Here is a 26,264-nt window from a genome sequence, read left to right on the forward strand (position 1 = left end):
AGATGGGCATATTTTCAAAAGGGCTGAGTACTTTTACAGTCAATATTATGTACAGTTAAGCATGCTGAGGTCAGCACAATCAAGTATCATCCTTCGGGGTGGAATGTGATTGCTAGAGATCGGAAAACAATTTCTATCCCTGTGTAGCGCATTACACAATTGGCTGGATACGTTATAGTTTCCCCTGAGGCACCAAAGCAATGCTCTGAGAGGCCACTGGATTAAATAACACTGGCATTTCTGTAAATATCCATGTAATAGTTTCAAAATGTTTAAGAGTAGTAATGATTTTATTTTCCCAGCACTTCCGAGAGGCAGGCAGGAGCGTTCTGTCTGTTCGGCTGATGGGGACATGCAGAGGCACGGAGACTCGGGCAAGAGGGCGGTAGGTAGGGGTAGGAACAGAAGTCAGGTCCTTGAACTCTGCATCTTGCACGAGGACCAGAAACTGCCTGTGCACTGGCTGTTGGCTTTGGCCGCTCGTGTCTTCCGTGCTGCCGCGGCAATTGGCTTGTGTGCGGTGTGATTCTCCCTTAACCATCTGTTTGAAGCTTCGCTGTTTTCTGAGGTCTAGAAAACCATTTGATTGGCTGATCCATGGTGGTAAGTCGTGCTGAGGTCCCTGTCTGCCTCTTGCCTGTTTGCTTGACTCAACTGCTGCTTCCTGTTTTCAAGTGACGTTGTTGGCTCCTTGGGGCAGGATGAGGTGTTCCTCTGTCAGTGACACAGAAATAGGTGGATCTTCACCACCAAGGTGCAAGTAATGCATAACTGCACATTTTAGAGATGTACCGCAGCTCCAGGAGAGAGCAAGCTGCAATCGGGGATTATATCCGTCGTGGGTAGGAAAATGTGAGTTATTTAGGTGGTGTACAGAAATACTGATAACTCGGGACAGCTGGCCTTGCTCTGTGATGGAAACCGGTTCGTTTCACACGTTGGGGGAACTGAACTGTTTTGTGGCTAGGGCTGGGTATGTACATCAGCCAGAGAGAGATGGAAGAGACGGACTTATTGTACAGGTCATTCTGCTTGTAAACGGCTTGTAAATGCACTGTGGAGATCTGTGTACATGCAGTGTGGCACCCAGAGGAAACTGTAAGACTGATATCCCAGTTGGAGCTCTTTGAAGTGACTGTAACAGTCATATACAGACAGTCTGCAAGATTAACCTTTTATTTTGCCGGATTTTCCTTTAACCATTCTGCATTTTTCTTTCCACTAAATACACTAAAGGTTTTGTGTGGACTTTCATATTGCCATGTTCTTTTTTACCACTAAAGCGAATGAGACTTACACTGTTTTAATAAATGAAACTGGAAATCAGGATCTCCACTGTAATTGTATTTTTCAGATAGTTCAGGAAGAAGCTGAGGAGGTGTGGCAAAAACTGAACAAAAATAAATAGCCATGTTGAACCAGTTTTAACCTGGAGTATATCAAGTGAATTGGGAAGCAGGCTCTCAGCAGCAGGTTCTTCCAGAGCATTTTTTGTTTCTTTTAACATGCTTGATTTTGTTTCTTCTAACGTCCTGGCGTTCTGAGTGATTCACATTTTTAAAATCAGCTTTTCCTGCACAGTGCTTCTGTGCTCTTGACCTACTCTTGCTAAAATCCTCTAAAGAAACAATAAGCAAACATACTGTAAGTGAAAATGTCATATTATAAACCCCTGAAAGTAAAACCATAACAAAAAGAGTACTCATGTAGTCATTGTTCTTGTGGGATGGCAGTTTGAGATACACTGTTGGAATAACAATATTCTGTTTCTTGAAAGAGGTCAGCTCAAAACTAAGCGTGAGTGGGAAGAAGAGGAAAAAAGAAATGCACATTGTTTGCCTCTCCTCCTAATCATACAGCATGTTCTCATGCATCTCATGGATTGTGCTGTTGATGTAGTTGCCCACTGCTTTACAAACGCTTTTTGAATGCGGTGAGAAGATATCCGTGTCAGATGGGAGAGGAACGTATAGCAGATGGTGTACCTGTCCTGGGGTGCTGGGTGGAAGGAGACAATTTTGCAGGTCTCAAAGCCAGAAAGTAACTTCTTCAGAATTAAATTTTCATTGTGGATGTAAAAAAAAAATATTCAAGGACCTTTCTTGGAAACTGCTTCACACAGGTAGATATGAACATTTGTTTGCTGTTTTCCATTTCCAGACCCAAACGTGTTCCCAGTCACCTCAGAAGACATAATGCCAGGGCCCTGACAGCTCGTGGCAAATGTCCTTTTTTACTCTAGAACCAATGTCCAGCTAGCTGTGCATCTTACTGCATCCAAACGCATTGTACCTCTGGGTGCTGTGGCACTGTGGAAATGTGGGGAGCAGTGGATGTGCCTGCAGTATCTCCTTGGTGTTGGGAGGACATGACAGGGACCCATGTCTGCGCTCCTGACTCCTGTGCCAGGCTTGAGAGTGGACTGGCACTGTGGCTTTGAGTGGTGAGTCTTCTTTGCTCCAAAGCTGCCTCATCTGTAGAATGGGGTTAGTGATGTCATCTCTCTTGGAGTGGGTGACACCTGAGAGATTTCATAAGGAGGGTTAGTGTTTTGAGGGTTTAAGGCAGTGTCTTAAAGATAAGGCACACCAGCAGAACTGGTTCTTTGGTTTGAACATGATGAAACAGGACCCTTGTTTATCAGCCGTAGCATGCTCTCGTAGTGGAGGTAATCCAGCGCTCTGACAGTTAGTTTGCACAAAACTGCGGTGATAAGCTCCGTGAGAGAGGAGCAGTTGGTCATGAGAATAGTCACAGGTCTTCTCAGGAGTTCTGTGACTGTGCAGGAGACCCTGGCCACCTTGTTGGTTCCCAGTGCCTGTAGTCTCGTCAGCGTGCCAAGAATTCATGTGAAGGCTGGTCACGTCACTGGTGTGTTTGCTGCAGTGTCCTTGTCCATGGTGTGCCTCACAATGACAATAAAAAAGACATTTATGGCCGCCAAACTACTACTGAGCCTGCAGAAATTTGTGGTGGCAATATGCCTTTGAAAGAAAGAAAAAAATCTTCAATGACCTCTTCCTTAGCTTTTTTGGGGGGGTCTTTACCAGACTGCACGTGTCTAGAGCTCTTGGGAAAGAAATCCTTGTCTGCCGTAGCGTTTTTGTGTGAAGACTCTCAAGTTTCCCAGTAGCTTAACTGTTCCTTGTAAGCCTGCCATCCAGATGACTTGCCAAGGAGGAAGAACAGCTGAACTTTGCAGGTTCTGAATTGCCAAGGTGTTTGCTGTGGCTCCAGTTGCAGCTTGGAGGGGCACCAAACATCTAGGAGGTGGAAGAGGCTCTCCTTGCTTCTGGAATCACCCTGACAGTGCTGCTGGTTTTCCCATTCTCTAAGGTGGCATTGTTAGGCCTGTCTCAGGATGAAACCAGTTGTGTATCATTGGTAGCACTTCCATTGCTTTCCTCTGCTTTTGTCCCTCTCGTAAAACCCGTTCAGTGTTGCACACTGTGGCAGCTCTGTGCTCTTTAATTGTTGTTTGTCATCGTGGGAATTGCTTGTTCTAAAACCAATTACAACCTGACAAAACTGATCTGCCTTATTTACAAATACATCCATCTGGTTGTGGACTGCCTGATGTCACTGCCAGAATAATATGAAGCCTTTATTGCTGCTGCTGAGTTATTGAAGAGTTCCCGCACTGGCATCGTCTGGAGCCGCACGATGGCTTACTGCCTGTGTGTGCTTCATAGGATAGAGGGAATTAATGTTTAACGTAACAAATCCCATGTAAACCGAATAGAGATAAAACATTAGAGTACTGTATCTTGGCATCAACCAGCACGGAGCCTCGCGGCATGTTTGGAGCATGCAATACGATGGAGGGTGCTAATGCAAGTGGCTGCAGAGCAGCTCCGCTGGGCACTGATGCCCGGTGCGTCCGGCACCATGCAAGTGGGTGGGTGAGCTCTCTGCCGTGCTCAGGTTGGGACAAAGTGCATTTGTAGCTGTTGGTGTTAGGAGGAGCATGCACGCACGTGTGCAAGAGCTGGGAAGCTGAGAAACCTGAACTGTTTGGCAGGGGCCAGCGGTAGATGCTGCTCTGGTGTATATTCTGTGCCTTTTGGCTGGCACAACTTCTGCGGGAACCAGGATTGCTGGCCACCTGGGAGGAGTCCGGTTGGTTCCGATCTTCCAGAAACCTGCTTGATAGTTGAGGTAGGAATAGGTTCCTCCTTGGAAGCTGCAGTCTCCTGATAGGTTCCATGTAGAAAATAGGCAAGAGAAGTAGGTAGGCGTCTGGGGTGTGAGACTGCTGTTTCTGTGTGTGTTCCTGGAACTCAGTTTTGAAAAGGCTCAAGAAAGGAGAAAACGGGATAACTGGTGTCAGGACATTGGAACTTAAAAAGCATCGCAACTGGTAGCCAAAACTGTTTCAAACTATTTTTGTTTTTCTGTGAATGTTCATTTGCAGCCTAGAAAAGATCTGAGATGTTATGAATCAGTACTGATTTCACCCTCAGGCCAGCAGTTCAAAGCTGAATATAGAGAATTTTAGAAGCATTCACTAAAAGCCTCTATTCTTTGTTTGCTATGTGTGTTATCCGCAGAGGGTAGAAAAGAGAGACATACGTATGTAAACAAATTTAGCATGAGAGAAACAGGGAAGAGTTGCCCCCTAAATTAAGTAATTAACATGACTAGGTTTTGACATATAACTGGAGGTGAGTGAATTAGTCATTGTGTATAATATAGATGATAAATTCAGGCCTGTTCTTGTTTGCAATTTGTCTAGGAATGAGCTTTAACTTTTATATTTATAAATAATCACTTAGTTTTTGCTGGCTGGCTGAATAACTGCAAATTCATAAATCGGTGTGAACTGGAAGTATAGAATACTGCAATCTGCATCTGAAAACCTGTGTTTACATGAATCTAAGTTTTTTTTCGATTCCCCGTCACCATAGTAACTGAAGGTTTTCTATAGTGGTTAACTAGTCTTGCAATGTGAGTGTGAGCGAGGACACTTTTCATTTTACCTCCAGGGGCTGAGATGGTGGACCACATTGTTGGGGTGCCTGGTTCCTGCCAGTCCCTTGACATGGGCTGTGAAAATCGGGTGTGTGGAGTCAAAGGGGCTATTTGGTAGCACTGCAGGAAGTTGACCCCAAATCGTCCTCATCGAGGGTTGGTGCCTGGGTGTGTCAGTGCAAGAAAATAATCTCCAGCTGTTCAGCCAGTTAAAGGTCTATTTGAGAAAATACCTTCCTGCCATCATTTTGTGGCAGAAATGCAATGTAGCGTGGTCCAGGCCAGGCAGTGACATGTGTGGGGTGGCTGGCTCGGCAGTCGCAGCCCCGCGGTGCCGCTGACTTCTCTCCTGGCATGGTGGTCCTGGTCCAGTCCGTGCTCCCTGGCTTGTGGGGTCGCTCCGTGGGTCCTTAGCGGCTCTATATCCAAAATGGTGGAGAACCGCACCAAGCCACGAGCATCGTGGTACTGGCCAGCAGTCATCTGTGGCTCGAAGTGACCGGCTTGGCATTTTTGGTGACAGATGTTCCCCAAATGGGTCGAAGCTGCTTGTGCCCATGGCAGCTGCTGGAGCAGGATGGGAACGGCTGCTGTGCCTGCTCTTGTGCTGCGTGGCCCTGTATTAGCAATAATGATGGTTGTCTTTGACCCCTCTGTTTTGTCTCAGATCTTTAGTATCATATCAACATGAGCTTTTGGCGTTGGCCTTTTTGAGATTGGTAACTGCTGTTGTGCCAAAACCGAAAACGGCTGTTTGTGTTATAACCCGTGGTTTGCCCATCATTCTCAAGCAGTGCCTGTTTCCTGTTGCCGGCAGGACTGTTAACAGATTTTTTAATATGAAATCTTCTGAAATTCATCAGAGGCAAATAACAGCTCTTTGATTCTTTGATTTCTCCCCCCCCCCCCCCCCTTTTTTTTTCTTCTGTTTAAGAAGCTGTAGCTTATTGCTGAAAAATGCAGATAGGACGCTCCATGGGGAAAAATATTCTGGTGACAAAATGATTAATGTAAACACACGCAGCTTACTGTTCAGCATGACAGCCCGCTGGGAATCTGTCGGCAGGGGTGTGTTCTGCCATCCCCCAGCCCCTCTTTCAGTCCTTTGCAAACACCAGTTGAATAAGGACCTACCAGTGGGTACAGAGGACAGCTAAAAGCAGGAGGAAGGAAATGCGGAGAGAAAGCAGAACAACAACACGAAAAGAGATCTCGCATCGTCTCTTGTAGCATGAGCTTCCTGCCTGCAGCAGGGCTAAGCTCTTCTGGCCACTGCAAAGCAAAGCTGGGTTGTTTGTTCCTCCCCTCTTACGAGGAGCAGCGTGCCGACAGCGGCCGTGTCCTGCGGGCAGGGAGGGTAGCGCGGTAAGGTGGTTGGGAGGATTTTGGCTGATGTCCTGTTCCTCGGCAGCTGACGGCATGCGTTGGCTTCGGCTGAGTCCCCGCAGCCCGGCCATCGAGTGTGTCTGCGTGTGCGTCTCCTCCTGAAGCGGGCCCGAAATGTGGAGGTGCTCAACAGGGGACTGAGGTTGTGCACTGTTATTAGCAGGGGGGATTGATTTTGTTCACTAGTTTTAAATCCAAACAGAAAATCATACTTCCACGATGATGATGACCTTTTCCTTCAAATGTAATTAGAGCTCTGTGTAATACAGCTGTTCTTCATCCAGCAGTTAATAAAATATCCTAGCTGGAGGCAACTTATTGGACGTAATTTATGTGTAAAGGGATCTTGTGACATTTTTTGATGGGAGAAGGGGAGAGAAAATAATCCATTAACACTTACAGTGAAATTGTTAGGATAAAAAAATCCGTATTTTAAAAAAGTTTATTTGCTTATAATTATTAGCAATATTAGCAATATATGCTTATGATTATATAATGAAATCTATGTCTAAATTTACTTCAGTATTTGCACGTCTATTAGTTTGGACAATAAAACGGGACTGGACAACTTCCCTACCTTGTCTTGTTCAGTTTCAGTGGTGGTTTGAGTCAAAGGCTTCTAAGTTAAAGGGAGATTTTTCACTGAATTCAAGAGTTTGGAACTAATGCTTGAAAAGCTGTAGCCACATAACATTTAGACCGACATTATTTCAGGGAAATACTAATACTAATATAACCTTTCACCTTTTCACTGAAGTGGTAGGGTTTTTTATTCATAATTTAAATTTAAAAAACTTTCAATAAAAGTATAAATCTCAATTTTGATCTTAAAATTACTTTACCAGTGTTGTTAGAAAAATAAGATTATTTGTAAGGCGCTCAGATGTTTCCTTTCATGCACTCTGCCTCCCCTGGTTGATCTGTCCCTAGCCTGCTGCCTTCCCCGGCTTCAGCGTATTTTACTTAATTAGTTCCCTAAAGGCCAGTACGTGTGATTTTTTCCCAAAAAGGGAATGAGCTCAAGGCTGTCAAAACAATAAAGGCCTTGGGAGCTCCGGCTGCTGCTTTGTACGCTCAGATGAACGAGACAGCCCCCGCCCCTCCTCCCGAGAGGCAGCGCACGGCTCCTGGAGAGGAGAAACCTGGGAGAGGTTTCATGGGTTTTTTTACTAAAATACTATCAGCTGTACCCTTTTTGTGCTATTGACTGTATTTTCACATGTTTGTAAGGGGAGTTCTGTGGCCTGGCAGTGCCAGTTAGCTGAGCGTTCACTGGGCCGGCCCGCCAACATGGCGGCCAGCGCCGGCCCTCAGTGGCGCAGGCCAGCCGCACGTCCTGACCTCCTCGGCAGGTCTGGCCACCCCGCGCTGGGGAGAGTGGAAATGCCTTGACTGTCCCCTGGCTCTGTGGAAGAGGCTGCTTAGCCAAATCCACTTTTCAATGCCTCTCCCTTCAAACCAATATTTATCCATTGGCTTATTAAATCGTGTATTATTTCCCCCCAAAAATGTCTCTCTTCTGTATCTTTTGATCTTCCAGGCAGCGTAGACATCTTTGACAGATGCTCATCTAATCTGTTGATAAAAACCTGTAGTGGTGGGAGATCTGACATCCTCCCTGGTTAGTCTGTTAACTGTTTCTGATTAGACTGCTTTTTTCCCAGTATTTTAAACTAAGTTTAATTTTGTGAAAATAAGCTGACTTGTTCATGTGTTTCCCTCGGTGCTTATGAAGACCAGTTGATCAGCCACCCTCGCACAACAACTCCTCTTCTTCCAGCCCTGTCTTTCCCAGGCTGAGCAAAACTTCCTCTTGAAAGGGAGCCATGACTCCAGAGCTGCGTTTCCACCATACTTTACTTCTACCAGTTAGGTACATGATGCATCCGAGCTAAACCTGTTCTAACTCTCCTGTAAATCAGACTGACATCTGTACTGCCATGTGCTAAACCAAGTAGACATCCTTTGTAAAACTGAATTGTTACATGGGCTAAAGTATTATTACTTTGCTTAGCGAAGAATTTAGAAGGTGGCATAAATCTCCTTTTATACCCATCATTGCTCTGTGAATGAGAGAGGGAAAAGTGAATTGCTTTTTCTGGACCTGATGAGTAGGTTTCAGTGTGATGGATGATGGGTGACGCTTTCACAACCTGTCATTCATGGAGGTGCACAAATGGAAAAGGAGCGGTGCCTTGGCTCATCAGCATGTGCGTTTATCATATTGTTTAAGGCAGCCTCATTAGCTGCATCGGCTGTTGTGCTCTGTGTGCTGTGGTGACTTGGTAATAAGTGAAGCATGGCCTGCCCTCAGCAACCTTATAAAGAAAAACTATCAGTTCTTAGTCTAAGCCTGGATTTAAGTAGAAGGGGCAGCACAGGGAAGCACCAAGACTCTATGGAGAAAATGGCTTCAGAGACATCATAAAACCTTTCTTAGAGCCCAGTTGTATCCTAGGTGAAGAAAACAATCATTGTGGCAATCTTCCACCTGAAATATTTCACTGACGCTTTCAAAGAAGTTGCTCTGTGTTCTGAAGCAAGAGCGGTTGACAGACCAGATGGTTGTGTTGCCATTCAGAGGGACCTCGACAAGCTGGAGAGATGGGCAACAGGAGTCCCATGAAGTTCAGCAAAGGGAAGTGCCAAGTCCTGCACGTGGGGAAGAACAACCCCAGGCACCAGCGCATGCAGGCGATTGGAAAACAGCTCTGCAGAGAAGGACCTGGGGGTCCTGGTGGACAAGAGGTTGGACATCAGCCAGCAATGTACCCTTGCGACTAAGCAAGCCAACAGCATCCTGGCTGCGTTAAGATTTTGTCCAGCAGGTTGAGGGATGTGGTCCTGATCCTTCCCCACATCTGCAGTGCCAGGTCCAGTGCGGGGCTCCCCAGGTCAAGAGACACTTGGACACACCATAGCAAGTACAGCATGGGCCATGAAGATGACAAAGGAACTGCAGCACCTGTTGCGTGAGGAATGTTGCTGGGAGGGCTGGGACTGTTCAGGCTGGGGAAGAGAAGGCTCAGGGGGATCTTATACATGTACATAAATACCTGATGGGAGGGAGAGAAGGTCACTGAGCCAGACTCATCAGTGGTAGCCAATAAAAGGACAAGAGGCAGTGGGCAGAAGTTGAAATAAAGATTCTGCTTAAATATACAGTAAAATGTGGCCATTTTTTGTTTGACTGGGTTTTTGTTTTTAAATTATGGTATAACACCAGCATGGGCTGCCTGGAGGGGTTGTGAAATCTCCATCCTTGGAGATGCACAGCACCTGACTGGATGTGGTCCCAGGCAGCCTGCTTGAGCTGCCCTGGTCCCCAGCAGTGGGACTGGGCTGGTGGAGGGTCTCCAGAAATCCCTGCCAGGCTCAGCTGTTTGGTCATTCTGGAACTCCATGAGGTGCTCCTGGCAAGGGCTTGTCAGTCTAAATGGTTGCTTGATTCCCCCTCTGCCTTCCTCCTCCTGAAGATTTACAATGGATTTCCCCCTGATCCTGCAGCCAGCTCCTCAGTCAACGCACCGCTGCCGAGCCCTGACCTTGGCTTCCTCATCTTGGTGCTGAGCCACGACCAGCTCTGCCAGAGGTGATAAGAACAGATGCCTCTGGTCATCCAGGCCCTTCTGTTTTGATATTCTGCAACTTGCATATCAGTTGTGGTTCCCTCTGGGCAGCTGACTCTGGCATTTGATCATTGTTTAAAAACAACAGCCCAAGAAGTTTCCCTGGAGAAGAAGCTGTAGGGTCCTTCTGGGTGCTCTGGTTCTCCCCCAAAGCAATGTACTGGCTCGGGTGGATATCAGTATCTTTGTGCTTTCTTCACCATTCGAGGTGCGACAGGTCAAAATTATATTAATAAGTAGCTGTGAAATGCTTTAATGCAGCTTGGAGAAGAACTCATGCTTGCTAAAAAAAATAATAAAAAATCCATCCACCAAAAATACCTTTTAACATAATAAAAACAGAAGCATTAAATCTCTGACTAAACATGCTTTGAGCTACAAAATTGATTAAATACATGTGTAGGACTATAGGTGGATCTCCCTGTGTAGGAGAAAGCTGTGCTTATGCCTGCCCACTGGTGATCAGTTGTTCTTTCCTACAGAAAATAACTACTGATTACAAATGTAAAACATATGGAAACTGATTTCCTACTTGCAGGTTTAAAGTATGGCTGAAATGGCGAGTGTAAATCAGTCTGCTCAGATACAGACTATAACTTGCACCCTTGCAGTTCTGCAGCAGAAGGTGAGGTTTTCAGGAGATGATTTTGAAGTTGGAGCCCCATAGGTGAGTGGAAGCTCCAGGCAGCTTCTGAGACCTCGGGCTTAGAGAAGGTAAGTGCTGGATCTTAGGTTTTAGGTGTTGTGGGGGAAGCGTTTAGGGAAGGGAGGGTGCCTTATATATGTGCCTGGGTCACAGAGACAGAAACAGGAAAACAGGGAGCGCCATCTAAGAGTGTTTCAGCTGCTAATAAATTTAAAAATTACTGTCTGATTAAAAAAAAAAACCCTTATAGATGAACTTAAATCTTTTTTTCCATTCTGCTGCTTGCTAATTTGGCTGCACCAGGTTTATAATTCTCTTCGACAAGGACATATGCGTAGGCAGTGCAAATATGAAGGCGTTGTGTATGGCTTTGAATTTTTTTATCTTTTTTTCAAAAGGTGCGGAAATAGTCCTTTTAGATTCATTATACTGTTACATGCTAAACTTCTTAAAAAGCTCGCTAATAACGGTGGGCTGGACTCCAGCTGAATTTAAAATGTTTCACGTAATCCACTAATGTCTTTCCCATCACGATGCCAGAACGTCTGTCCTGACTTTGAGGAGGTAGCAAATGCAATTTGGAGAGAATTTTGAACTGCTATTTATTTTAAACAGGATCTTACTTCCTATTTCTGGAGCTTCCTACCATTGCTAAGAAGGCACTTAAATGTTTCTTCTTGTTCTTGTGTGCCATTTAATCCAATTAGTGTGCTGGAGGTCCCTCTAAATAGTGCTGTGTGAAGCTATTGAGTTTTAATAAAGTTTAATGGAAATTATAAATGTTAAATGCTTGCTTGGGGCAATGTGCAGGACTGGCTGTGCAGTGTGGTGATGGAAGGGTGTGCTGTGGAGCACAGCCTGCGGTGTCACGTTCGATGGCAGTGCCTGAGCTGAATCAAGCAGTTGCTCCTCCTGGCCCCTCACCCTGGCCCTGCAGGTACCCAGTGCTCACTGGCACCAAGTTCTGCATGGCAGTCAGCGGAGCAGGACAGTGAGAGTTAATGACAAATATCTATATGAGTACAACCTTCTGTTTTCTTCCTCTTGTCGGCAGTATCTTGTCTTTTTCATGGTAGTATATTTGTCCTCCTCTTCTTGGCAATATCTTCTTCCTCTTTTTGTAGTATCATGTATCTTTAATAATATAGATTGCTATAGGATTTTGCTAAGAGAAAACCAGCCATTCTTTGGTAAGATCATGCTTTAGACAAAAAGTGGGAGCTATGCTTCCGTCAGTCTTTGCCGTACAGAGCAAGCCCTTACTCTTGCAGTAAGGATGCAGCTATCCTCCCGGTTCCTTCATCCAGTGTTCAGTAGTTGCCCTTTTACTGGAGTGGGCATCACGAACAAGAACTGTCAGTGCTGGTAAAACTTAGTATTTTGTCCTATTTTGCATTTATTAGCATGCACTAACTATTCATAGGAATAATTACCCTTTACCAATTCACATTAATTTGGATCGCTTCTGAAAAGCAATCAAGAAGAGCAGGGAATGATAATACATCAAAGTGAATGGCACAAAAGAAATATGTTGCATTTTTATGTAAGAGACCATGTCAAGTCACTGTCAGCTTTTTCCTTCAAACTGCAATTATTTGAACTCAGTTTGATGGTTGATGCTAGAGGCCACCTGTTAAATGTGCTCCCCACCTCAAAAGTCCGTTCATGCTTTTCATCCTACTTCTGTGTCTCTTCAACATGGAAAAACATCATGTTATGGGGTGACACTATGAAAATGGACAAAAAGACATGCTAGGTCATTCTGCCACTAAAAAGTTGCTTGCCTGTCCCTGAACAGGTAGGTTTAAATTCTCAAGTGCTTTTATTATCAGGGAGCACATGAAGCTTAGGAGTACAACAGATTCTTGCATACCTTTGGCCGCAGGGATGGGCACTGACGACTCCTTCATTGCCATGGCCAGCATGTTTCTTCTTCTGTAGGGGTGAAGGTTTTGACAGTACAGTCAGATCTGGGTGTTTGTTTAGAGGGTCACACATCTCTGCAGTACTGTTGAATGTTGCTATCTCTAGATCACCGTTGGTCTTTCCTGACTTTGAACTAGGCAGTGAAGGTGAAAAACCTAGTGTCCCATGAAACATATGGCCTAAAAATACTAAGATTTTTTGCTCTGGGTTACAGTGGGTAGATGCTGCTCTGAATGCCAGACGGGATGAAATAAGAGTGCCTTAGTAGACAAAGATACTGAGTGAGTAATCCTTAGAGAAGGGCAAGAAACGGCAAGATTATGTTTAGGTCAGAGAACAGCATGAGCAGTGGAGTGTAGATGGAGGCTTCAATGGTCTTGTGCGTATTGGAAGAGAAGAATAATGACCTTATATTGGTTTAGTGCTCACTATGCTTCAGTGGTTAAAACCTTGTTTTCTCAATTCAGTGAGATAAATCTCATCTGTTTTTCCAATGAGCTTGAAACTGCTCCTGTGCATGATTGCTGCCGGTGTTTGATCAGCTGGCGCTGCTCTGCAGGAACAGCCTAATAGCTTTGTGTGATACTGGTCAATATTGACTGTAGCTCACACAAATCATCTTTTATTGTGAGCGTCTGAGAAAAGGAATGGTTTGCACAAAACACAAATACCAGCGAGTTGTACCGTATATAGTTCCTGGATTATTTTGCTGACATTGACACAATTTTAGTAACTGAGAAGAAATCTCCATTCAGGACCGTTTGTCAGGGTATTGGTTACGCACTTCATGTGCAGGGGAGGGTGAGTGTCAGTTTGATTAGTCTCAGATAACGTGGTGCATCGGTAGGTACGGAGCTGGGATGCTGCTCAGGCTGTTTTTTGTATTCTGCTGCAAATCAGTAATATGCACATTCCACATTCATTATTGACGGCTAAATAAGTGAGTCCCCTAAGTTTATTTGTTCACTGCTTCATCTTTGTGTTGTCAAATTCAAATAAGAACGTGCTCTGAATATGTGCGCTCTGTCAGGACTTGTTCCACCACAGAGATGTGTGTTGAAGGAAAACCATAGTTATGGTATGATTGTAGACTTCTGTTTATTCCTAGCACTGATGGCAGGATGTAATCATAAAATCAGGAATTAATGTGAAGAACAGCATGCTGCCACCTTTATTTGTGTAGAATGTTGTATTTTAAAAAGTCTGTATACAACATAAGGATATGAGGAAAATACAGTTTTCTACCAAAAGTGCTTCAATATTTAATTTGATGTATAAATATTTGGTAAGCATAGATGTACAATACCAAAGAATGAATTGAAACAAAAAGATTGTGAATATTTTCTTTTACTTTGACATCCAAGCTCATGAGATCTGCTGTCTGGTGCCTTGGGAGTTCCTCCGACTGTGCCGCGTTTCCCCCTTTCCAGCAGTAGGTGCAGTTCCAGGAGGGGGTTTCAGTCCATAAAGTGCTATTGGACATTGATGGCAAGCTGTTCACACTGGCAGGTTTTGTCTGGCGTTGTTAATCAGGAGCTACAGCGCTCTTTAAATAAACCTTGCATCAGGCAGGGAAGGGCTTGTCGTCATTGCTTGGTGGCTTTGGGTTTGGACCACATTTCTGCAGCAGTTGACGTCAGCTGGGACTCTTCAGGCTCCCACCCTCACACGCCTAAACTGGGAGGCAAGCAGCGCGCTCGCTGCCGGCAGCCCGGGACCCCGGCTGCGAGGTGGCCCAGCTCAGGCTGTCTGCCGGTCGCCGGGGCCGCCAGCAAGACTCTCCTCGCTCGCCAAGACTGTCATTAGGCTTGCTTTTTGCAATGCGGAAATCACAGCATTCCCTTCAATCTCGTTCGGGAGGCATTTGGTAATAGCTGAGATGTGAACAAAACCCAGTCCTCCGAGCTGCCTGCTCTGCTGGTGTTTGATATACCACGAAGAGACTGCTGGTAGCAGCGGGGCAGGACAATGGACCGTGCCGTTAGGAGATGGTGGAGCGCGGCCTGTGTGTGGGGGAGTGGGGCACAAAAGCCAGGGCTGTTGGAACAGGAGCTGAAACCAGTGAAAAGTCATTTTGAATGCTGTGGTGCTGCTGTTAGGTACGTGTGCTGGAGCCTGAGGTGTTGGTGTCTGCGGTGCAACGCGCCCATCTCCGGTTGACAGTGGTGGCTGGCAGCGTTGAGGGGTTGCTCCTGCCTTACTCCCCCCGGTGCTGGGAAGGGATTGCTGCCTTGCCGAGTGTGCTGTACAGCTCATGTTTCTGGCTTATATTATACTGCTCAGTTGGGAGAAACCTTAGATTAACAGAAACAGCTATGAAGCAATTGGGTTTAAAAGGGCAGGTGGCTGCTGCTGGTACAGAGAAAAACTCCCAGACTTGGTATTTTCGATGCTCAGTCATGATCTGAAGTCCGTGGTGCCTGCCTTCATAGTAATGCTGTAGTACCTTACAGCCACGGGGTAGTTTGAAATAGAGATTTTTCTCTTCAGTATCCTTGAGATCCCATGATATTTAGGAATAAGAGTATGCAGTGCTGAATTCTAAAACCAGTGCAGTTTAGGGATTTTTTTTTTTAAATTTTATTTTTGACTTGGCATTACCATATTGATGGCTGTTGTAGGATGAGCTGGGGTAAGGTGCTCTGTGGTTGGACTGACAGATCTCTCTCCCCTGAGACTTTAAGATGCCTCCTCTTTCCTGACACTGGTCTGACAGGTACCCCTAAGTGCAGAAGCATGCCCTTGCTTTTCTTGCATGGTGTCTTGTCCATCATGCATCTCAGAAATACTGAAAATATTGGGGTCTGTCAGTGGTGATGTGTGTGCTCTGCCTGAGTAGGTGAGGAGATGGCAGGGGGGCTGCTGACCCCCACAAAGCCCTGAAAGCAGAGGGCTGGAGTCAGCGGGGTTCTGTGATATGTTTATTAAAAGATGGTGCAAACCACAAGAAGAACAGTGCAGCGGAGGAGGGAGAATATGCTCCCTGTGTTGGGAGCTCCAGGTGTTTGCTGAGTTGGAGAAGAGACAGTTTAGGGGCAAGGAGGAAGCATGTGTTCCCAGTGTGTGCTAAAATGCACCGCTGCGGATGGGTAGTCTGATCTGAATCCCAAACCCACGGGCGCTGCATGAGAGGCTGCTCTGGGGCCGACTCCTGCCCCTGTGCACAACGAGAGGGCAGGCCCACATCCACCTTCCCACGGTGCCTTTTGTCCTCCTAGGCACCTGCTTTGCTTGTCTCGCTCAAGAGACAATTGGAGGAGGCATTTTGTACAATAACTATATGTTGAGTGGGGAGACGATGAGATTTAGGCTTTAGTTGAGTGAAGAGGTGGGAAAACAAATTTCATAATCATGCAAATTTGGGCAAGCTGGTGTATGGGAGTGAAGGAGAATAATGTGAGGAGCAAAGGAAAGGATGGCCTTAGGAGGAGCCTGGAGGACGCCCATTTCTGGAGGGTTAATCCAAGTGAGTGGTGATTGGTATCTGAAGGGCAGAGGTTAAAGGTACTGCTAAATGAGCTGATGCGCTTGCTGTGAGAACTGGTGTGATGTCCGTTGTAAAGCTGTTCACCAGAATAAATGGAGTCAAAGTGATGCACAAAGGGAACTCAGCTCCAGGAAAGGGAAGAGATACAAGGTGGAGCCTGAAGGCGGGCAGCTGCTCGCTGGCCAGGGAGGAGCACTCACAAAGAAGCTCTGGTGCTGAATTCTGCTGTTTTAAGATGAGTGAAATTGTGGCTGCTGCCTTCAAAACAGAGAGACTGGTTAGAGCAGAAAAGATAACACGTTTGGAATGCTACCAACTTATAACATATTGCACATGTGTTATATGGGCTCAGGGAATTTTGTTTAAAATAGCAGAGCCTACAGGCTGCTTGGACAAGGCAAATAGCAAGACGACAACTTAATGTTCTTAATGAGCTTGACTTGCTGTTGTTATTAAGGTCATTTCATTGAGTGCTTTGATAACCATGAGGTACTTGTCTAACAACTTTGTACTTCAAAAAATTCTTCTACTTTAGAAGGAAAACATTTTGCCAGATTTCCATCAAGCTGTCAGTGGGGGTTTCATGCATGCGGGCACGATGAATAAACACTTTCCAAAGTCATTTTAGTTTTTTGCTCTTAGGATGACAAATCAGGAGAAGAAGCTTTTTCCCATCACGCAGGTCAGGTAGAAGAAGAGGAAAATTTTCAAAGGGGTTACAAATGTGCTGCTCTGTTAAAGGAGGTGAGGGCTTCTGATTGTCACTGCTGGGAGTGGACAGGGGAGGGTTAGTTCCTTCTGTTTTAGAAGTGTCAACCCTGTCCTAAAAATGTGCTAGAAATTGCCTGAGGATGTTGACCCCAAGAGATGATCCTGGGGCCAAGCGAAGTTCAAGATACCTGCCCAGAGAAGCTCAGTGTTTCAAAAGAGGGTTCTGGGAGAGCTTGGAAAAAAAATTTCCATATGGAATACAGACTCATACAATAATGCCTTAAAAGTTGATGATGCGTGTAAGGCAGTGCTGCTACCTAAAACCTCTGTTTTAACTAGGTATTAATACACATATGTCCTAAATTCTGAATTCTGAGCAGTTTCTTAATAGGTGCTAGTCCGTTAGGCAAAGGTCTTCTCCAAGGTTTGGGGATTGTGCTCCAGGAAGGGAGGGTGGGTGTTTCAGTATGAACAAGACGTGATTGTTGAAGAAACATAACTTCTAAACAGACCCTTTTTTGTTATCATGAATACGTGGGAAGTATAAGTATAGATTAAAAAAAATGGGATTTGTCAGTCAGTGCTAATTGGCCAACCTGTGGAAAATCCCTCATCTCCTTGTAACGCATTTCTGGTTCTCATTGCTTTCTTTAGTCTCTTTCCAATTAGCCTAAGTCAGCATTGGTAATGTTAGCGTAGTGTGAAAAAGCATCCTAAGGCCAAATGAAAAGATAAGCAGGGGAGACGATTGAAAAGAATTTGTCCATTAGGTCAAAATAGACAACAGCAGCTCCGTAGCTTTTTGCGTCTCTGCTCGTGAATGCCTCCTGCATCAAACCAGGCATGTTCAGAGTTGGCTGCCCTGTGTATTCTCATGTCCCTTGCCAAACTGGTACTATTTCTAACCGATTTAGCCAGGTTCTGTTCCTTTGAATTTCTGAAATTGGTAGGAGGAAGGAAGGTGCACCACAAGGAAATATCTGATACCTCCCACCCATCCACAGAAAAAGAGGCAAAGGATGTCTCTTCTGTATCAGTTTTGGAAGGACAAAGTGTCAGAATTACATGTTTGAGTAAGAAATGTGATATTGTCAAAAGCAAATTTAGTTAAAGCAGCTTCTAAATAAGCAAGGAACAATAGTGTATCAACAGAGAGAGGGGATATAAATACTGTAGCTGATGCAGCAGCTGCAGCTGGGATGGCAGTTAGGGGAGAAGTGAGCTGGGAGGTTCTGGGATGTGCTGAGAGATCCGCAGGATATTTTGAGAAGCTGTCGGGTAGAAGAGAACCAGAACTGGTAATTACAAGGTACGCTCAAGTTGCGTAGTATAGAGTTAAATGGTTGATTTCCTTTAGGTCCCCTGTTGGATTAATGAAAAAAGTGAAATGGGGACTCAGACTTGTATTTTGGTTCTGGAGGTGGTGGAAGGGACCTCATGCTCACCCTGGACTTCACAGCAATGATGCTGTTGCTTTTACATTTGTATTTCCAGCACTCTGGAGGAGAGTTCACAGCAGTAAACAAGCCCTTAATTTAACAGAGTTTTAAACCAGAAAATCTTAACTGGCTATGTGTGCTGTTTTTGAGACATGCAAAATTTTGAGTCTGACCACCTTCAGGATGCACTCCATTGCACCCATGCTCACCCAGACCCAGATGACTAACACCGAACAAGCAAGGCAGCAGAGGTCCAGGTAACTGTGGAATTGAAAGTGTTCCCTACTGCAAGCCTAACGTGAGTAAATAAAATGGGATGTGGAATCTTTTAATTATTCCTGACAAACAGGTGAGGGTAAGTGGGAGAGATGTCAGAGAAGACTGTGCTGGGTTCCAGCGAATGTTGTTCACTCAGCAGGACTCATACCAGGGCATCAGCGCTTGCAGCAGGAGAGCTGGACATTGGGAAATGGAGGAGAATGCAGGAAGGAATGCCAAACAGGGACGGAGTGGAAAGAGCCAGGAAGGCTGAACTCCTTTCTCAACTGAAAGGGGAGGAATGGATGGGTTAAAGTCTTGATTCCTCAATGCTTCTGTGCGCAGAGGGCACCGACACAGCTGCCCATGTGAATAAAGATGGCAGAATCCAGAATTACAGTTATTTGCGTCACTGCTGCAAGGTTCCTACAGAGACCTGCATTTCGGTGCTTGCCCGTGGCCCCCGGCAAGTCACCTGTGTGGTGTGCTGTAGATGAGGCAGCAGTGATGGGAAATGTACACATGGAAAGCAAGCAGAAGCCTTCAAAAATAGGAATACTTAATTGGGGACTGGATTGGGGGATCCCTGAAAGCAGTCTTCCAAGTAAAACACAGAGCAAAACAGGGAAGTATATGGAACATGAGATAAGTGGGAATGTTTTTAGCTAATCCTTAAGGCCTAGGATTTGTGTTTGCACCAAGGAGTGGGGAGAAAGGGAGGGAGCTGTCTGTTCTCCTGGAAAAATGAATCAGGGGAAGCCGGAGGCTGGGGATGAGGCGTGGTGCTGCTGGGACATGTTCTCGGGCTGGCGGCTGCCCCTCGGGACAGCTCAGGTTGCTGCTGCAGCCGCCTGGGCAGGCGTACGGGTGCTGAAATGTGTTGGGGGTTTTTGTTTGTTTTTTTGAAACATTGCATGGTCTTAAAAACAGTAATGCATAGGGTCCAAACAGCAATAGGCTTCCTAATAGTTGCCAGGATTAGGGAACTAGTGGTTTTCATGGTCGTTGTTCTTCCAGGGGGATCTGTGCTGGGGGAAGCCAGTGGCGTGAGGAGTGCAGCTGATGCAGAGGTAGATGGCATTTTTCTCCCTTGTGTACTGAAGGGTTTAATTTCTAAGAACTTTTCTGGAGGAGATGCTTGTCTGTAACCCCTGCTTTGCCGTAGGGCTTTTCTTTATGGTGAAAAGCATCTGCATTGTGTATTCTTTTGTTGTTGATTTTTCACCAACTTAATTAAGATAATTAAGAGTTGAAAGTAAAGATGCCTTGTCCTTGTGCATGGGCAGGCAGAGATTCAGCCGGGCAGCGACACAGGGCAGGGTGAGCATCGCTGGCCTCGTAGGTCGGGCACGACAGTCCTGCCCTGCCGCACGTTGCTGCTTTGCTGTATGGGTGGACTGAGTTTAGTGTGAATGTTTGTCGGCTTTTCCATACACGTGCGATGGCGTTTGTCCACCTGTGAGCCCCCCTACGTGTGCAGCATGTGTGTTTGCCATGACTGTGCAGTAAGGAAGATATTTAAGTGTGGGACCTGATTTATGTGTACAGTTGCTCTGTACTCACGGAAGGCTTAGTGTATGGATACGACTGTGTGTGTTTTTTGTGTGGCAGATAATTTGGAAATGAAGGGCTTACTGGCTTCACGCGTGACTTTCTCCTGCCTTGACATGACAGCGAGTCTCTGGGCCACGGGAGCATCCCAGGGTTTAATGAGTGTGGAACACTTTGATCCTCCTGCAGAGGGGCAAACGAGGGGGATTGGTGGTATTTTTGTGTTTGAAAGCAGAGGCGAAGCTGCGATGGCTGGCAGAGGTTTTGGAGCAGTGTGCCTTAGTGCCGAACAGTGGGGGTGCACTGAAGTTGTCCCAGTCACAGTGGACAATGCAGAAAGATTAAAGGGAAAGTAGTGTTTTGATATGCTTTTGCTATTGAAGATTATCTGGTGATAAAGTAACGAAATGTGTTATATGAGATGTTTATGTGCAGGGAGACTTGTTTATGTAATTGCTTCCTTTTGCTCCTTGGAGTGGACATCTGCCGCCGTATTTTTTTAAAAATGAATGGTGGAAACCGGAGACTGACAGGTTTAATTCACCGCCCTCCTCCCGCACTGCTGTGGGGTTGTGCCCATCAACACGCTTCCCTGTGCTCTCCCCAGTCTGGCTTGAGTGATGCAGCCATGTGGTTTCTTGCACTTCCTTTTAGTCTTCATTTTCAGTACTTTTTGGTATTTTTGGTAAAAATCCATTGCTTTACTCGGAACAGTCCCTGGGTCCCCTGCTCGCCTCCTTGCCCCCGGCACTGCTGCTGCGGGGTGGACGCTGCGCCTGCTCCTGGCCGGGGGCCGAGTCCTGGCCCCGTGGTCACAGGCCATCAGCTCTGCCCCCGCGGCTCCTGCCAGCCAGGCTGGAGGAAACCGCGGGCAGCTGCCTGGATGCCCCGAGACCCTCCAGGCACACGCAGGCTCTGACACAAACAGGGTGTTCTGCTGACGTGCCGAAATCTGTGAATTTTGACCTCCGTATGGAGTCCCTCCCTTTGCTCCGTGTTGTGTTGTTGGGTGCCTGACGTTTCTCTGAATCTCTACATTGGGCTGGCAGCTTTAGACCGAGGGCTGTCTGCCCGGGGTGGCAATGGCGTAGTGAGGGTTGCTGGCGGCTGACTTCATGCCTGCCCTCTCCTGTGTGGTTTGCTAAAGTTTGACGTTCAGGTGGGCGGGCAATTCATTAGTCTTTCTGCAACATCTATGCAGATTGCAGTCTAAGCTTATTTTAGGAGAGCAAAAATCAGGAGCAATTAGCAATCTGCTTCAGGAGGGATCTATTAAAAAAACAGACACCAGCTCTGTCGCATGCAAAGGACCGGGCTCCTCCCTAACTTCCAGCCAGCGTATCCCCACGGTGGCCTATGGGGCTGTGTGGACGTATGTTAGTATGACGTTTATGTGCAAGCATCTCTGCTGACAGCCAACAGTTGAAATAAATAACATGGGAGCTCCCGGGCTTGCTTTTTTCCGATGTATTTTAGATGTAAGATGCGGTCTTGCAGTCTGAGATACAAGAAGGGAAAGGTGACTGTAACGCTGTACCGGAGAGGCAGATGTGTCTGTAGCCAGAGGTTCAAACAAGGCTGCAAAACCCCCCGAAGGGCCCAGGCTGCCTGAGGATGTCCTGCAGCGCCGCGTTACCCACGCTGCCGGTGCGCGGCTGAGCTGGGAATGCCGGCGCACAGGGAGGGTCAGTTGGCACTGCGTAGGAGTTTTGAACAAAGATTAGATATGCTTCTAGGTAGGTAGACATTCAAATAAACAAACAGATTAAAATCTTCATTTGCTTCACCCTGCTAGGATGACACATTACTTTTTTTTTGGTAAGCGAATGTCATTATATGATTGATAGCTCAGCCAGCCTGAAAGCCCCATATTTTTGCCTCGTAAGAAGGGATATGAATTCAAAGAATTGGAGAATTCTGTGCATCTGAGTGTGAGCAGAAAAGAAAGAAGATTCGTTGTTTGTTTTTTTTTTTTTAAACTGTGCCATAACAGAAGGAATGCTTACATCCAGATATTGCCTTCCTTGCACGTGTGATAAAAGGCAAGCATGGCAGGACAGTCCTACTGAGAGAGCACTGCAGGAATGCTGGCTGTGTGCATACCAAGGGAATAAAGTAGAATCTTTGAGGGATTATTTTCTGGAAGTGATGGACACCTGCAGAGACAGATGATTTTAGCCAGAGCTGTAGCTGCTGGGGAGCACTTTCTCTTCAGGTGGTGCTTCAGGAAAAGACCACGTACACCGGTGTCCATCAACTGCATTTGCCTGCTGACTCGCTGCTTCTTGTGAGCTGCCCAAGTATCTCTGTAGGGCTAGTGCCCTTTGTTATTTTCTGGGTGGGAATTTAACACTTTTGTACTATGATAGGCTATTTTTGTGTTTTCATTTGTATTGTTTATCTATAGCCATCTGGTTCTGTGCCCACTAATAAGTAAAGCCTGGGATGGTGGGGTAGACGGTGAGAGGACACAATGTGCTTTATGCTGATTTTCCTTCTTTTAGAAGGGGGAAATGTGATCCCTTCATACCAGAGGATGTGATGACCCTCTCAGAAATGAAGCAAGTGAGGGCGATTATCTCTACTTTGTGGGTGGCAGCTGCACAATCCAGTGACCTCAACACGATGCATATTATTAGCCTCACGTTGAGCTGTCTGCAGCCTGAAACATGCTCCAGGTCTGTAGTGAGCGGTGAATTCATGATGAAGTTGTGAAGTATTGGCTGGATCCTGTCTGGTATGGAAAGCCCTTTGGAGACTGTCTCCCCACAGCTGTTTGTTTCTCCATTGCACGTTTTTTACCTTCTGAATGTCCACGCAGTCCTTCTGCAGTGCAATAGTAAGATACAGCAGGTCTTTCATTGCTGTAAAACTGAATTAAATTAAAAATAGACCAGCGTATGAGAATGGGCACCCAAATCTGGCCCGGTTTTGAGAGCAAAACAGTCTCATCAAATATTAAACTACTCCAGAGTGCAGCGCTGCAGTCTCTGCTGACTGCCCATTCTGGAGGAAATTTTTCCCTTCATTTAAAGTGTCTGCTGACGTAGATGACTGATGGTTTTTCTTGATCCATTAACTGCATCTCTGTGTTAAAGATTGTGATTGGCAGGCCTGTGGGTTCTGTTTGGTGTACGAGAAGTCCTTTGGCTGCGCCTGATGTGAACGGCTGCCCAGAGCTGCAGTGAGGGATACGAGGGGTCTCTGCTTTCACGTGGCAGTCAAGAGGCTCGCGCCGGCTGTGGCAGGGAGCAGGTGCTGCTCTCCTCTGTGCACGTGTGATGTCCATGCGTGGCGTTTGGACCTTCTGGGGAATGAGCACCCCTGGGATGAGGATTTGAAGAGATTGGGGCCCCAATCAAAGCCACATTTCCTTCGGTTTCACAAAGTCCAAGGCAGGTCTCTCCTCTGTCTCCTGTGCCAGAGCTGCCTGTGCTTGTGCAGTCTGAGGCCGGGCTTGCAGATGTCGGGAGGGTTGGGCTGGTTCTCGCCTCTCAGAGGCACCGAAAGGTGAAATTCCTCCTTATCTTTACACTTCCTCTCCGCAGTTTCCAAGCTGGCTGGATCCAGGGACAGAAAATGTACTTTCATTGGTTGCAGCATAGTTTTCCCTTGCTATTCCAATATCATGCTTTTTCCAGGAAAGGAGGAGGAGTGAAGAGGAGAGTCAGCCTCGGGCTGACATTTGGCTGATTTCTTTGGAGGCAGAGGCTTTGGAGGAAGCAGCTCCGTTCATTCCCGTTCATTCCCTGGCAGCAGCTGAGGCTTTCCTTGGTCGTGTGCTGCTGAAGGCAGCAGACAGAGCACGCTGTGCTTGCCCTCAACCCATCTCTTCCGTGCTGGAATTGCAAATGCACGGTGGGGATAATTAACCAAGAGGACACAGAAGACCAATGCTTCCAGGTGATTAGGACATGCTTCAAGTGAAGCACAGTCAGCCCCTGGAAATGAACAGAACGTTTTTCATCCGGAGGCATAATTTTCTTAAATGTGTCACTCAGTACCATTCCATCCCTGGCTTTCCCTCTGCGAGGGTCTGTGCTCAGCAGTTACACTTCTGGGTGATTTTGTTTAACCCATTTCCTGAAAGATAAACCTATTACCTTAATTTTTAACGAGTCTGTATCACAAAGTCACCGAATCAGGTGTTTCAGTGGGAGGTTTCATATTTTAGTTGCGATTCCCATGTAGCAGAGGCTGGGTGAGATAACCACAACTGTCACCTTTGGCTGAAGGAGGAGAGCATTGCTTTATTATTCTTACCACTAGTTTTCCTCCAGCCTTACAGCACAGGGTTGTAGCTGGAGAGCCTCGGGGTGATCTGGGGAGCTGCTGAGGATGGGCCAGTCCCATCCTTGGCATTGCTGCTGCTGGTCTTTCCTCCCAGGTGCATGCATGCAGGGTCCCCATGCTCCAGTGGGTTCAGGACATGAACTCAGATGATCCCACGTGTTGCCTTCAGCCCTTCATGGGTCATGGGATGTCGAAACTTTAAATGGGGAAACACTCTGGGTGCCCTAAGGAAAAGTTGTAACAGTCCTTGGGATCTGGATGAGCTGTGAGCTAATGCACAAGGCATCCATGCTTGCCACAGACTTGAAAACAATTGGCCTCTTGTGCAATTTTGTTATTATTTATAGAGAGAGTGTATGCAGGGTGTTCTTAGGTACTCTCACTCATTCATTCTTTCACTTATAATGGGAAGTGTTGGGCAGCCTGTGTGGTGCTCCGCCCCGCTGAGAGAGAGAGATTGTATGGAGAGGCAAGTATATAGGATATATGTCATCTTCCTAAGAATTTCTTGTACCAAGAATCTGGAGTGCTCTGGTGGTTGATTACACAGTGACAGTTAACCTTCTCCCGGGCAGCCTTTCTCAGGCTTCTCTACAGTTCAAGGTTGCCTGAACCTTCCTTCTAACACGGTTTACTTGTTGACTTTCCCTGCATTTTATCTCCCTCTTTTGTAGTGTGCTGTACTTGGCTCAGCCTCTGCAGTGGGATGATCATGTCCACGCAGAGCCGTGGGACCAGAGCACGGCTTTCTGTCTGTTACACTGCAGCGCGCTCTCCTCCTCTTGCACTGCTTCAAGGCTATTGTCTGTGATGTTTTTCTTTACAACTCATAAGCATCTGCCCTAGGGATTAAAAGCAGCCGATGCCCTGCCAAACTGCCTGTCCCCTGAGCAAATGGTGGCGGGCTGCTCGGTAGCCCAGGGATGCCTGCAGAGGGGCTGCTGTGTGCTCCCGGTGGCCTTGCCCGGTGCTCCTGTGCCCGCAGCAGCTGACTCTGCTGACCCTCCTCGGGTGTAAATTTAGTCTGCAGTTCAAGGAACTGTGCTATTTGTGAGCTGAGGATCCATCCCACCAGCAGTGACCAGCTCGCTGGCTGCTGTGGGTGTTAGCTGTGACACACAATGACCATGTCCACCCTTGGGCTTGAGCTCATGAAACCTCACAAGCCTTTCTTAGCTAGGATTGTCCTCTTCTTGAGTAACTTTGTCTGGGACCAGCCGATCCTGCTGTGGTGGGGGCAGCAGAAGAGGTAAGGTGGGCAGTCATCCAAGGTTGGTTGGGATGGAGATCTCCCTCCATGGCCGTAGGAATGGATGTAGGTAGGGCCTCGCTGGCATTGAGCTGGCAGTGCTGGTGCTACTGCCTGTCCATGCTGCTGGGGAGTGCTGGGCACGTCCGTGGTGGGTGCAGTCTCTAGAGAGCCTGTGGCCCATGATATTTTTAGGAACATTAAATCAAGTGAATACAAGAAATTGGGCAACTGCTGTTGTCAGACATGCCTATTTCTACATGTTCCTAAATTTGAGTCAACTGTTTTGCAATTTGTTTTTACTTGTAGTTTTTTTGTGTCTTTCACAGATTGTAAGCACTTTGGCCCTAGAGCGAAGTTCAAGCTCATTTCCACTACAGAATGGCACTGTGGGGGACAGAACAGTGGCAGAGAAGCCTGAGGAAAGATTTTTTTTAACCTATCTGTAAAATTAGTGTGGAAATACTTCCTCTCTCTCAGAGATTTTGAGGCTTATATGATCACAATTTATAGGATGCTTTGAGATGTTAGGTGAAAAGTTCTTTAAGGAATTACTGTATTTTTTTTAATGCATGTAGAGGTGTAAAGCATTAGCCTGGAAGGTCATTGGTTCAGTGGATCCATGAACGCACAGATTTTTCAGGTCAGAAGCTGCTGCTGGGTAATCTCATTTGACTTTTGTGTATAATATTTTATCCTGTTACTGCTCTTTAAGAAG

General features: G+C 46.3%; 1 protein-coding gene across 2 annotated transcripts in view; it reads left to right on the plus strand.

The window, feature by feature from the left end:
• SRGAP3 (SLIT-ROBO Rho GTPase activating protein 3) overlaps positions 1-26,264 on the plus strand; it is a gene marked incomplete at its 5' end in the record, with an annotated part of 125,960 nt that overhangs the window by 12,264 nt on the left and 87,432 nt on the right. The gene's annotated exons all lie outside the window — the stretch shown is intronic.

Source organism: Phaethon aethereus, assembly GCF_964289735.1.
Source record: "Phaethon aethereus genome assembly, chromosome: 11".
NCBI lineage: Eukaryota > Metazoa > Chordata > Aves > Phaethontiformes > Phaethontidae > Phaethon > Phaethon aethereus.